Source organism: Hydra vulgaris, chromosome 03 (genome assembly GCF_038396675.1).
Source record: "Hydra vulgaris chromosome 03, alternate assembly HydraT2T_AEP".
In the NCBI taxonomy this organism is placed as follows: domain Eukaryota; kingdom Metazoa; phylum Cnidaria; class Hydrozoa; order Anthoathecata; family Hydridae; genus Hydra; species Hydra vulgaris.
In genome coordinates this window covers 42,167,642-42,180,106 of record NC_088922.1, presented here as the reverse complement: position 1 = coordinate 42,180,106, position 12,465 = coordinate 42,167,642, and the positions used below count along the sequence as shown (strand labels likewise).

General features: G+C 28.8%; 1 long non-coding RNA gene across 1 annotated transcript; it reads right to left on the bottom strand.

The window, feature by feature from the left end:
• Positions 1–9,449: 9,449 nt before the first annotated feature.
• Positions 9,450–11,351, bottom strand: LOC136077738 (uncharacterized). Its single transcript, XR_010637237.1, has 2 exons — positions 10,314–11,351; positions 9,450–9,631 (listed from the first exon to the last, which is right to left on the bottom strand). It is a non-coding gene; the product is annotated as an uncharacterized LOC136077738 (long non-coding RNA).
• Between the last annotated feature and the right edge of the window lie 1,114 nt (positions 11,352–12,465).

Sequence of the window (12,465 nt, the reverse complement as noted above, 5' to 3'; positions counted from 1 at the left end):
TTTTTGGTCAGGTTAGGTGCTACTGGTAACCCAGTACAAACTGCTTTAGTGTGGTAACATGTAAATCAGTACAGCCTGCTTCAACCTGTCCTACTGCCTTGTAGAATACGCATTTTTAGGCAAAAGCTAGGAGAAGCCAACACCAACTTAAAACACTCCCAGCTTTAGGGCTCTTGGTTGAGCAAAGGCTAGAGATGGTGTTCCGATAAAAATGCTCATCTGAGGCAGATGTTAATTGCATCCGGCTACTGTCTTTTAGAAGGCCTCCTAGGGAAAGATTTATGGAGAAAACATATTTTATCTTTTGACCAGCCTTGTACCCCTTCTTTATCTATTAGGCTGGCACATTACATTGTTTATATTACAATACATTGTTTCTAGTTTACGATGTTGAATGGTGGATCTTCTTGACTCAATGCATGGGTTTTGCTTGTGTCTCTGTTTTTATGAGTAAACAACTCATTTTATTATTTCCAAATGAGGGTGCAGCTCTAAAACGCAGTTTTATTGTTCTGAGGCCGGCTGGTAGTCAGGTTTCCCAAACTCTGCTCTCAGAGAGGCTGATTCCATCAACAGTTGTAAAATTACCAAAGTATTAACAGTGTTATGTTGCCTATGGATGGTGTCAATGTTTTTACTTTTGGTGTGCATTCTCGAGGCCACATTTGAGCTCTTTTTTTACGGCTTAGGGTTTATTAATAGTAATGAGACAATTGCTTGGACTATTAAATAGTGTACTGGGTACTATCTATGCTTTGAGTCAAGTTCTTCAACAAATTTAAAAATGAATAAAGTACCAAAAACTATAAAACATAAAAAAAACCATGGTCATCACCAGGTTCTCTAAACCGATCATTCACTAATATTCGTGGTCTTCGAAGTAATTTTTCTTCTGTTGAGTCTTATCTCTCGCAAAGTTCACTAGACCTACTTGCTTTTTGTGAGACTAATTTGAGTCCAGGTGTCTCATCTTGCAATCTTAGTGTTGATGGTTATCTTCCTTTAATTCGTAAAGACTTTAATTGTCACATGCTTGGCCTGGGCATTAACATTTATAAAAGTTCACTTACTTGTCGGGAAACTAGGTTTGAATCCACAAACTATTTGTTTATGTGCTTCGTTTACCCCCACTTTACTCGATTGTCTTTCTCTTTGTTCTCTATCGCTCTCCTTTATCTCAAGACTGCGCTCTTTTTGATGTTATATCTGATCAAATTAACCAAGCTCTCTCTTTATCCATCAGCCAATATCGTAGTTGTTGGTAACTTTATTGCTCATCACAATGAATAGTATGATTCTAGTGTCAGTGATTTTGCAGGCATTAATGCCCACAACTTTTGCTTTTCTCAATCTCTAACTCAAATAGTCAACTTTCCAACTCGCGTTACAACAATCATTTAACTCCTCTACTTGACTTATGTCTTGTTTCTGATCATAGTCAGTGCTTAGTTTCTCCTCATTCACCCTTTGGTGCTCTCTAAAACTATTATTTCATTCTTCTTCAACATCAGAATCCCCCTATTGTTGCAACTCCTACAACTACTTTAAAGCTGACTGGGACTCTTTCCGTAATTTTCTTTGTGACGGCCCTTGGGTAAAGATCTATTGTCTTCCTGCTGATAAATGTGCTTTTGCATAGCTTCGTGGATTCGGGCTGACATGGAATCTTTTATTTCCTCTCGACGGTTCCAAGTCAAGCTTCACTCTCCCCCATTGTTTTCCTCACATTGTGCTGCTGCAATCGCCAATCGAAGCAATTACTTTCCTATCTATCAGCAAAGTAGTTCTTCAGAAAAATTACGTCTGTTTATTACTACTAAAAACCATTGTAAAAAAGGTTTTGTCTAACGCCAAAGCCCGCTATTCTCAGGTAATGAAATCTCGTATTTCATCACTAATTAGGCTCTAGTGACTTCTGAAGAATCTTTAACAGTATCATTGATAAGGGAAAATTTGTTATTCCACCTCTCTTGTATGGTTCAGAATTTGTCACCTCACCTAAAGACAAAGCTGAATTGTTTGCTAAGAACTTTTAACCAATATCGTCGCTTGATTTCACTAGTTCCGTTCTACCTGATATAGCCGTCAAACATGTTGATCCATTGCTTGTTATTCGTATCACTCCAGCTTCTGTATCTAAAGTGATTTCCTGCTTAGACTCTTATACAGCTTGTGGCCCGGACAACATACCTGTCATAGTTTTGCAGAAGTGTTCTCCGGAGCTGTCATCTATATTTTAAAAATTATTCAATAAGTGCTTATCAGAGTCTTGTTTTCCAGCCTGCTGGAAAGAGGCTATCTTCAAAAATTCTGGAGAGCAATCGGATTTGCTTAACTATCGTCATATTAGTCTTCTTTCTATCATAAGCAAGATTTTTGAATCTTTCATTAACAAACACTTAATTTCTCATCTTGAATCTAATAACTTACTTTCTGATCACCAATATGAATTTCGATCTTCTCGTTCTACAGCTGATTTGCTAAAAGTAATAACCGATAGTTTTTATCGTGCATTAGATAAAGGTGGAGAGGTTAAGAATATTGCTGTTGACATTTCTAAAACTTTTGATAAAGTTTGGCATGCTGGTATTCTCCATAAGCTTTTTTCTTACGGTGTATCAAGTAACAACTTTAAGATTTTTGAACCTTTCCAATCGTAGTGTAAAAGTTGTCCTCGATAGACAACACTCTTCTTCTTATTCTGTAACTTCAGGGGTGCCTCAAGGTTCTATTCTTGACCCTATACTCTTTTTAATTTACATTAACAATCTTCCAAACATTCTCACATCTAAGGTGGTTTTGTTTGCTGATGATACTACCATTTGTTCTTGTCATTATAAAAGCCAATAAAAAAGCCTTTGATTGCTTGGAGGGCAGCATTTGAGCTTGAAAAGGATATCACTTCTGCTGCAGCATAGGGGTCACAGTAGCTAGTAAACTTTATTTCAGATAAAACTCAATTTTATTCAGCCAATTGTTATCGCAATAATTTAGATCTTCCTATAATTATGAACGATAATGTAATCGTGAGTCATCTGCCCTTCATTTTCTAGGATTAACTCTTACTTCCGATGTTTCTTGGAAACCGTATATCAAATCCATTGCAAAATTTGCATCTGCTAAGGTTACATCTCATTATCGTGCTCGACACTTTCTTACTCCGGATTCTATTCTTTCCTCTATAAATCTCAAATCCGGCCTTGTATGAAATACTGTTGCCATATCTGGGGCGGATATTCTAATGATTGCTAATAATAGACAAGGTGCAAAAACGCATTGTAAACATAGTTGGACTTGCTCTTGTAGCCAACCTGCAACCATTATCACATCGTCGTAATGTTGCTTCTCTTTCTTTTTTCTACAAATACTATAATGGGTACTGCTCTAAAGAGCTAGCGTCTCTTGTGCCATCTACTAAAATTCATTCTCGTGTTACTCATCATTCAATTAAATCTCATTCTTTTTCTGTGACTGTTCTTAACTACTCCAAAACCTCTTATTTGTTTAATTTTTTTCTTCGAACATCAGTTCTTTGGGATTCTCTTCCTTCATCTTACTCTCCTGATTTATATAACTTGCAGTCTTTTAAGTTGTCTGTCAATCGTTATGGTTATAATACCGTTATAATCGTTATAATAATGGTTGCTTGCAACCTTTTTGGAAGTGAAGATGTTTAAAAAAAAAAAAATTGCTAAATTTATATTATTCCATGAATAAAATTCATAACATCCCATTGAAATTACTAAATCTTATTATAAACAAAACTATTATTAAAAGGAAATCTTCAGTAAATTTTTTAGGTGTGGAACTGGATGAAAATTTACAATGGAATTTTCATATAAACAATGTAGAAAAAATTTTTAAAAAACTGTTGGAATGATATACAGAGCTAAACCATTTCTAAATTTTATATCACTAAAAGTTTTATACTTTGCTTTTATATGTAGTTACTTAACGTATCATCGTAATATCTTATATTCATCGTAACATCTTACATTGATCGTAACACCTCATATTTATCGTAACATCTTATATACATCTAACACCTTACATTTTATATATAGTTACTTGACATACTATCGTACCATCAACTGTAACATCGCTTGGCAAGTACCAATCATACAAAACTAAAAAAGCTTGACAGTAAACAAAAGCATGCATGCCGAATTGTACTTGGTACTAAGAGAGAACCTTGCAAACCTTTCCTGTGTTTACTTAGATATTAAATATTTATAATATCAATTTACACCAAATTTTAGTCTTTATGTATAGAACTAAGCTAAGAGTGTAGCCAAAAACATTTGAAATCTATTTTAGTGAAATCTGTCATAAATACAATACAAGTTTATCGAAAAACAATTTCGTTGATCAAAAATATAGTTTGAAATTGAGCTCATACTCAATTAAGTATCGTGTGCCATATCTATGGAAAACATTTTTAAATGTAGCTAATAAAAAGATAACCTCTCTAGATCTATTTAAAAACGAATCTAAACGGTTTTTATTTTTTTATATGTTACACTTTGATCTTAAATGTTTCTTTTAAATAAAGTTAAACTAAAATTTAAAAATTAGGATTAAATTGAAAAAAAAAAAAATTAAAAATTAAAAAAATTTTATTATCAAAATCCATATAGCAAAATTTATAAACGTTATGACCTCTCTCTCAGAATGGTATGAGTATGTGTGTAATATTTATTTGTTTTTTGCTACTGTAGAAAATGTAAACAGTTTAGCAATCACTGTTTGCTTCTTTATGTATTAAAAATTAAATAAAACAATATGAAATAAATAATAAGTTAAATAAAACAATATATTATCTTATAGTTAACATATTTACGTCTTTATGATAAAATATTTGTAAATTACGATTTTATAAAAAATGGTGCTCGGTGATAATACATTATGTCTTCTTCTTGCTCCAGCTATTTGTTTTATTGTATATGTATATACAGGGGCGGATGCAGGATTTTTTGTGGGTGTTGCCAAAATATAGTCGGCGATATTTTTTTGTAAACCCCTCCCCCGGGCTAGGGAGGGGGGAGGTTGCAAAAAAATATCGCCGAGTATATATTGGTAATTCGTCATCAAAGCGGCATCAGTACTTTATTATTACTTACTTGGCATTGTTCTCAATTACCCATATAAAACAAAACTAATAAAAATATTGCCTTGGCTATTCTGTTCATAAATTAGACATTATTTACTTGTCTAACCTATTTAACGAAGTGCACCAACGAGAAGGTAAGCCAAAGGACTTTGCACTCCATCTGTAAACTGTCATATGGCCTAAGGTTAGCCCTCCATTTCTGGATTCTTTCCGTTTTTTGATAGGCAGTTTAAGTAAAGTATTAATATTGTTGCCTTAGGTTAGTCCCCCATTTCTGGATTCTTTCCTTTTCTTGATAGGCAGTTAGGCCAAATTTTTTTTAATAGGGTTTTTTTTTTTAATTTTTATGTTGGTTTTTCTAATTTTCACTAAATATAAGATAAACTTAAATATAAAATAAAATACACGAATATAGTCAATAAACAAAAAAGAAATTAATAAATTAATATTAGGTAAAACCAACTCTAAGTGTCGTTCCCCTAAAACAGAAAAAATATTTAAAACTCTTTCTACATCAGGAATTATTTTTTGATGAATAGACATCAGAGCTAAAGAATTAAATCTTGACTCTGTCATGAGGCTTCGCATATAAGTTTTCAGTCTGCGTATAACAGAAATGCTCCTCTCGCATTCACATGCAGTAATTGGAATTGTTCCCATTATTAAAAAACCTTTCCTAATGTTTGGGAAACCCCTCATATCAATAGACTTAAAAGTCTCTGTAATAGTGGATGGGATCACAGATTGATTGTTCCAAAATGTTTCCCACAAATCTAATTCAGCATGAATTGATGTAGGATGAGGCATATCCGATATATAAAAATGTAAAAGTTCCATAAAATCTGACTTCCAAAAACATTTTTCTTTATTTTTTTTACAACAGTTGCAAGAATACCAGATAAACCTTTGTAAACAATCATCTCACCTTCATCAAATCTATCGAAGAGGAGATGTGATGGAATATTTGAAATAATCTGAAACTGTGTCAGAAGGATAATTATCTCTATAAATGTGTCTGCCACAGAGCCTTGGTTTAACTTTCGAAACGTCAAGAGTCTTAGCTAGGTCAAGAGCAATTAAGTAACATTCGTTATGATAGACATCAATATTTTTTTTTAAATCTAAAATTTGAGTTTTCAAACAATTTATCTCATTACACTGTTGTGATATATCAAATGCTTTAGTTTGGAGAACAACAGTGATGGCGTAGAAATAGTCCATTATTTGTTTTGATAAAACTAAGCTCACAATAAAAGATAAATTTTTCATAAGATTTAAAAAACATGAAGCTTTTGAAGAAGTATCAATATTATAACTCTTACCTTCATTGTATGCCATTTCTTCCATTAAATGAAAAACGGATATGTAGTTATTAAAAAAATAACCAGACCTTTAAGTTTCTGAACCCATCTAGTTCGACATGTACCAATTAATTTTGCTTGACCAGGAAAAATGAATTTATTAAGACAGCTAGCACGTTTAGGTGATATGTTAAAAAAATATGATATATCTTTGATTTGATCAAGAGCATTTCTAACACTCTGAACATTGCATGATTTACTAATAACTAAATTAAGTTTATGGCATGCACAGTGAACAAAAATAGTATATATAAACATCATAAAAAGGAAGGCTTGAAGACTGATCTGATGTACAAGGAATACAATTAACTAAGATTGGATTAGGAGTAATATCAATATTTACATCTACAACTTTAGTTTCATTATCTATGCAAAACTTTATGTGAGATTGAACTAATAATTTTTTATTTGAAAATAGATTTTTAGGAGGTTGACAAGATAAATTAAGAACCTTAGTGGTAACATAAGTATGCGATAGAACACTTGGCAAAACTGAACACGATCCTCTTTTTAAATCACTTTTAACAAATTTCTTTAAGCATAAAACTTCTCTTTTCACAATAGGGACAAAATGATTTGGTGACCACATATCTTTATCCTTAGAAATAGAGCAACAATCAGTGTTACACCATAAAATACTCAGAATTTAGATAATGCAATGAAACAAAGAAAAGAAGCAAATTTATTGTTTCTGCAATTGTTATAGGCTTCTTTTTCTATAAGTTCAGAAATATTTATATCATTTAATTCTGTAAAAGAATCAGAAGACTCAAATGAAACACATGCCGTGAAAACACTAGAGAGTGAAGAAAAACTTTTAGATTCTACTTGGTTTAAGATTATTGGGTATCTTGAATAAAAGGTTGCTTTCTCAAACAACTCAACAGAAGTTAATAGTCGAAGAATTTCATGTGTTTTATCTGATGAATTTATTAATAAAGCAGCAGAGTTGTAAAGACAGTTACCATTTTCCATTGACCTGTAAAGTCATATCATATATAAACTAAATATAACTAAAAAAAACATATGTAACTAAAGGTTATTTGTTAAGAATTGTTTTATAAACAAAATAAAACATAAAAAAACGCGTTTAAACTCATACTTTAAAACAATATAGTCTTCATTTTCTTTTTGCATGGGAATAAAAGCTTCCATTTCAGAATTTCTTAAAGAAAGAAGATCTTTGTTTACAACAGGAAACTTTGAATTTAAATCTTTGAGATTATTACGAAGCTTTACTTTGTAGGTCGTAATATTAGGCAAATGCTTGGCTTTAATGGCATTGGATAGCAACAAATCCATAATTGCAAACAAAAATAACATTTGTACTTAAAATTACTTTAAACTAATTTTTGATAAAACTTCAATTTATTGGAATACGTAGAGCTTTATTTTAAAGCTTTAATTATTCATTTAAAGTTTATACGAATAATTAAGGCGTTATTGGAATAATTAAGGATTCATTTTTATATTTAAACGGAATCGAGAGAACCCTTTTGATCAAACGTTCCTGCAACTTTTTTTTGTTGTCTACCGGAAATTCGGGTCAAATGAATCCTAAAACAATAGGGATTTTTTTGGCCTTAATTACGGCAACCAAAATAAATACATTCCAATAACGGTTGATTAAAAGGGTTCTTTCGGTTCCGTTTACTTTAAAAAAAAAATCCAGATTAATAGCGGCGTTTTAAAACATCACGGAGGAGAGCGAAGTCTTTGAAACATTGTGAAAGCCGTGTATGTTTTTCTATAAAGGCTATATTTATTTTTTTAAAGAACTCATATATACATATTAGTATACTATAAATTTAAGTTTAGTATTTTTTATATTATGAAACGGAATTTTTTATAACTTCTTAGAATATTATGGGTGAATCCTGGGCAACACAGGATACCCCCTAGATCCGCCCCTGTTTCCATATTGTCAACATTTAAAGTAAAATCAACATCAAATGTTTTCAAGCCTATTAAGAATTTGGGTTTGCAAATCTTGAACCTGATGAAAATTTTTCTGCAAATTTAAAAGCAAATTGTATTGAAATTCAAAAAAAAGAATGAAATCAATAAAATAAGCAATAAGCAAGTAGATATATGGATACATGAATGTATTCAAGACACACAAATTAAATTAAAAAATTAATTAATATTAAAAAATCTTTCAACTTAATGGAATGACTTTAATAGCTCTACTATTTAAGCCACACAACTAATAATAGCCTTGCTGATTTCTCTCTAAATAATTTATTAATCTTAAAAAATTTATAATAATTTTTTTTTCATTCAAATAAAAAACAAAAAAAAACTCACGTTAATTTTTCATCTCTTGAAACAAAACTCTACCTTCATTAATTTTCCCCATTAACTTCTCAATGCATTTACAATTTTTCCTATCATAATCATCAATTATTTTACAAGAATTAGAAGCCACAGGTTACAAAAAAATAGCTACTTTCTCTTTTTATTTAATTTCAATATATATATATATATATATATATATATATATATATATATATATATATATATATATATATATATATATATATATATATATATATATATATATATATATATATATATATATATATATATATATATATATATATATATATATAGGTACGTGGACTGATTTTTTTAGATTGAGCATATCCTAGAATGTTATATATCATTAGAAAGCCCTTCAGTACAGTATTTTAAAGATGAAAAAATTATTAAAAACGAACAATTTAAAAAAAAGTTATGACGTTTTTAGTAGCAAATTTTCGATATATGGATTTATTGAAGAAACTGGTTCCAAAAAATTTTTTTTTTCCACTAAAATTGTTATAACTTTGTCAAATCTTATCCAAATGCCTATACCTTGGTATCAAAAGATAGATGTAAGAGTAGGCTATAAGTTCACATAACTCTATAGATAAAAGGGGTGTTTAGAGGGCCAGAGGGGGTACCGGAAAACCATCATAACTTTAAAAAAATACAAGTTTTTCACACGAAAGAGTGTTTTTCTGATAAAATATGTTATCTTTATACATAAAAAGTTAATCTGATTTGCTTCCATTCCATTCCCAAATATTAGTGGTCTATTTTAGATTAAAGGGTGGATGTCTTTGTTACGTTTAAACACCCTCGTAGTGAAATGTTACATTTTGATAAATATTTTAACCTAAAAAACATTGATTATATTTTGTGTTAAAAAGTTTAAATTACATTTTCTTATTTTACATCATATATAAGTGGTGTATAAATTGACATTAGAGGTGGGACATGTGCCACGCCCAACGGCCGCGCCCAACGACCCCCCCTCCCCTCCCAGTCTTATCCAACTTAAAAAAAAAATTTGTAAGATATTCGAAAAAAAGTTTTAAATTGAGTTTATTGAGAAAGAGAAAAAAGTATTCGAAATTATTTTACTAGAGGAGGGGCGTGTGCCACGCCCAATGACCCCCCCCCCCTTCTTATTCAAACTTGAAAAAAATGTCAATGAAAATTAAAAAAAAAATTTTTAATTGTGTTTATTTGAAAAGGGAGAAATAACTTTACAAATCTCACCACATTACACTAAACAAAGAAATAATATATAATAATTTATTAGAAATTAATAACATTATAAATAATGTAAAAAAATAAACTATTATTTCAACATCAATAATGCAAATATAATTTTTAGGAACTGTAAACATAAGGTAAACTAATTTAAAATCAAATAACTATTAACAAAGTCAACAGTTTAAACAAACTAAAACAAGAATAGTAAATAAGTATGCAAAATACTCTTCACATTTATTGACATTTGAAATATTCTATATTCTAAAATCATTAACATATACAAACTGATACAAACTTACCAGTGATAGGCTGTGTAGATTCAACTAAAAATAACAAAAAAATTGTACACAAAATAATTTGAAATTGTCAACAGTAAGTTACAAATTTAACAATCGTCAAAGCTGTTCTGCTTTAAAATGTAATATAAAACAATTTAATATAAAACAATTTTATATAAAACAATTTTATATAAAATTTAATATAAAACAATTAATTGTGAAAGTGATAGACTGAATAAATAATATGAACAACGTATTAATCAATGATAGCTTAAAAAATGTTAATGAGAGTAAAAACTCCACTGCACTTTGAGGGATAACACAATACTAATGCATTAAATAATGTATATAAATAGAAACATAAATTCAATAATCATTCAGAAACATTTCTAAATCATAAATTTACAAGCAGAAGGTTGTGCACATGGAACTAAACATTTTATAAAAATTTGTAATTGATAAGAAAGGTGTGTACATGTTTGCAAATAATAGTTTTTAAACTTACTAGTCATAGTAGTCGCTGAAGATGTAACTAATGATTTCAAAGTTGTAATTAAAAATAAATACTGTAACTGCCAAGATATGCATAAACATATTAAAAAGTAAAAATTTGTAAACATACCACTTATAGTAGATGTAGAAAGAGCTGAGGTTAAAAAATACTTAAAAAAAATTTATATTTCAGTTGTCGAAAATATATACACATATTAAAAAGTAATAATTGGTAAACTTACGATTCGTTGAAGACAAAGATGTAATTAAAATTCAAAATTTGTAATAAAAAATAAATATTGCAAATAATGACTTTGAAATTAGTAATCTTTAAAATCTATTCACAGATTAAAAAGTTTTAGCAAATTCTATAATCATTAACATATACAAACTGATACAAACTTACCAGCGATATGCTGTGTAGATTCGATTAAAAGTAACAAAAATAGTTGTACACAAAATAATTTGAAATTATTAACAGTAAGTTACAAATGTAACAATTGTCAAAGCTTAAGGTGCAACAACTATACTAATGAAATGAAAATAAGCAATGAAAATATAACTATTAAAATATAAAGATAATATATTTATAAGCAACAAGATAACATTAGGAATAGTTATAAATTTATGTAAACAATAAACACAGATAAAGATACTATACAATAAGTAAAAAACTTTAACTTAAGTTTTTTAAGTGTTTCTATATAAAAAAGATATTATAAATGTTTACTATTTATGTTTACATTATGTTTACATTATATTACATGTTACATATAATTATACATTATATTACATAATCACTTACTATTTATGTTTACATTATTTTACTATTTTACTATACTACTATATGGTTTACTATTTATGTTTACATTATGTTTACATTATATTACATGTTACATATAATTATACATTATATTACATAAATCAAGAATACATTACATTACATGTTACATATAAATGTTTACTATTTATGTTTACATTATGTTTACATTATATTACAAATGTTTACATTAACTCATTGTATACTATTTTCTCTTTGTGATTATGTTAATGTTTTTTTAATGAATAAACCCAAAATTTATGTAATTTATACTAATGAAATCTCAAAAAATCAACAAAAAGCCAGGTAGGATCTACTAAAAAAGAAATAAATATTAGACATGCTTATATAATGATTTAAACAATAACCCAAAGATAAAGAAGTATATAATCCAAAAATAATAAAAGACAATAATAATGATATCTTTTGTTATATTTTAAAAACACGAAGAAGTTTTTTGTTAAGATTAAACTAATGAAGTATGAAATATTTTTATTAATATGTGATATCTTAATAAAATTGTCAACTGGTACTAACTATTAACAATCAATTCAATAGTTTAATAGGCTATTATAAACCACATATAAATAAGTATATTACATACTTCATTAATTTAATCTTAACAAAAAACTTCTTAGTGTTTTTAAAATATTAAATGTTAGTGTTTTAAAATATTAAAACTGTTGCAATTGAATACCAACAGTTTTAATCTGAAACATTAATCTTTTTTTTATATGTTACATAAAGAACTTTTTACATTAATCATTATATTTTGGATTTGAAAATAGTTATTAATACTATTATCATGAATAAAAAAAATTGAACTTACTATCTGTTAGTGCATCTAAAACAGTTTTATTA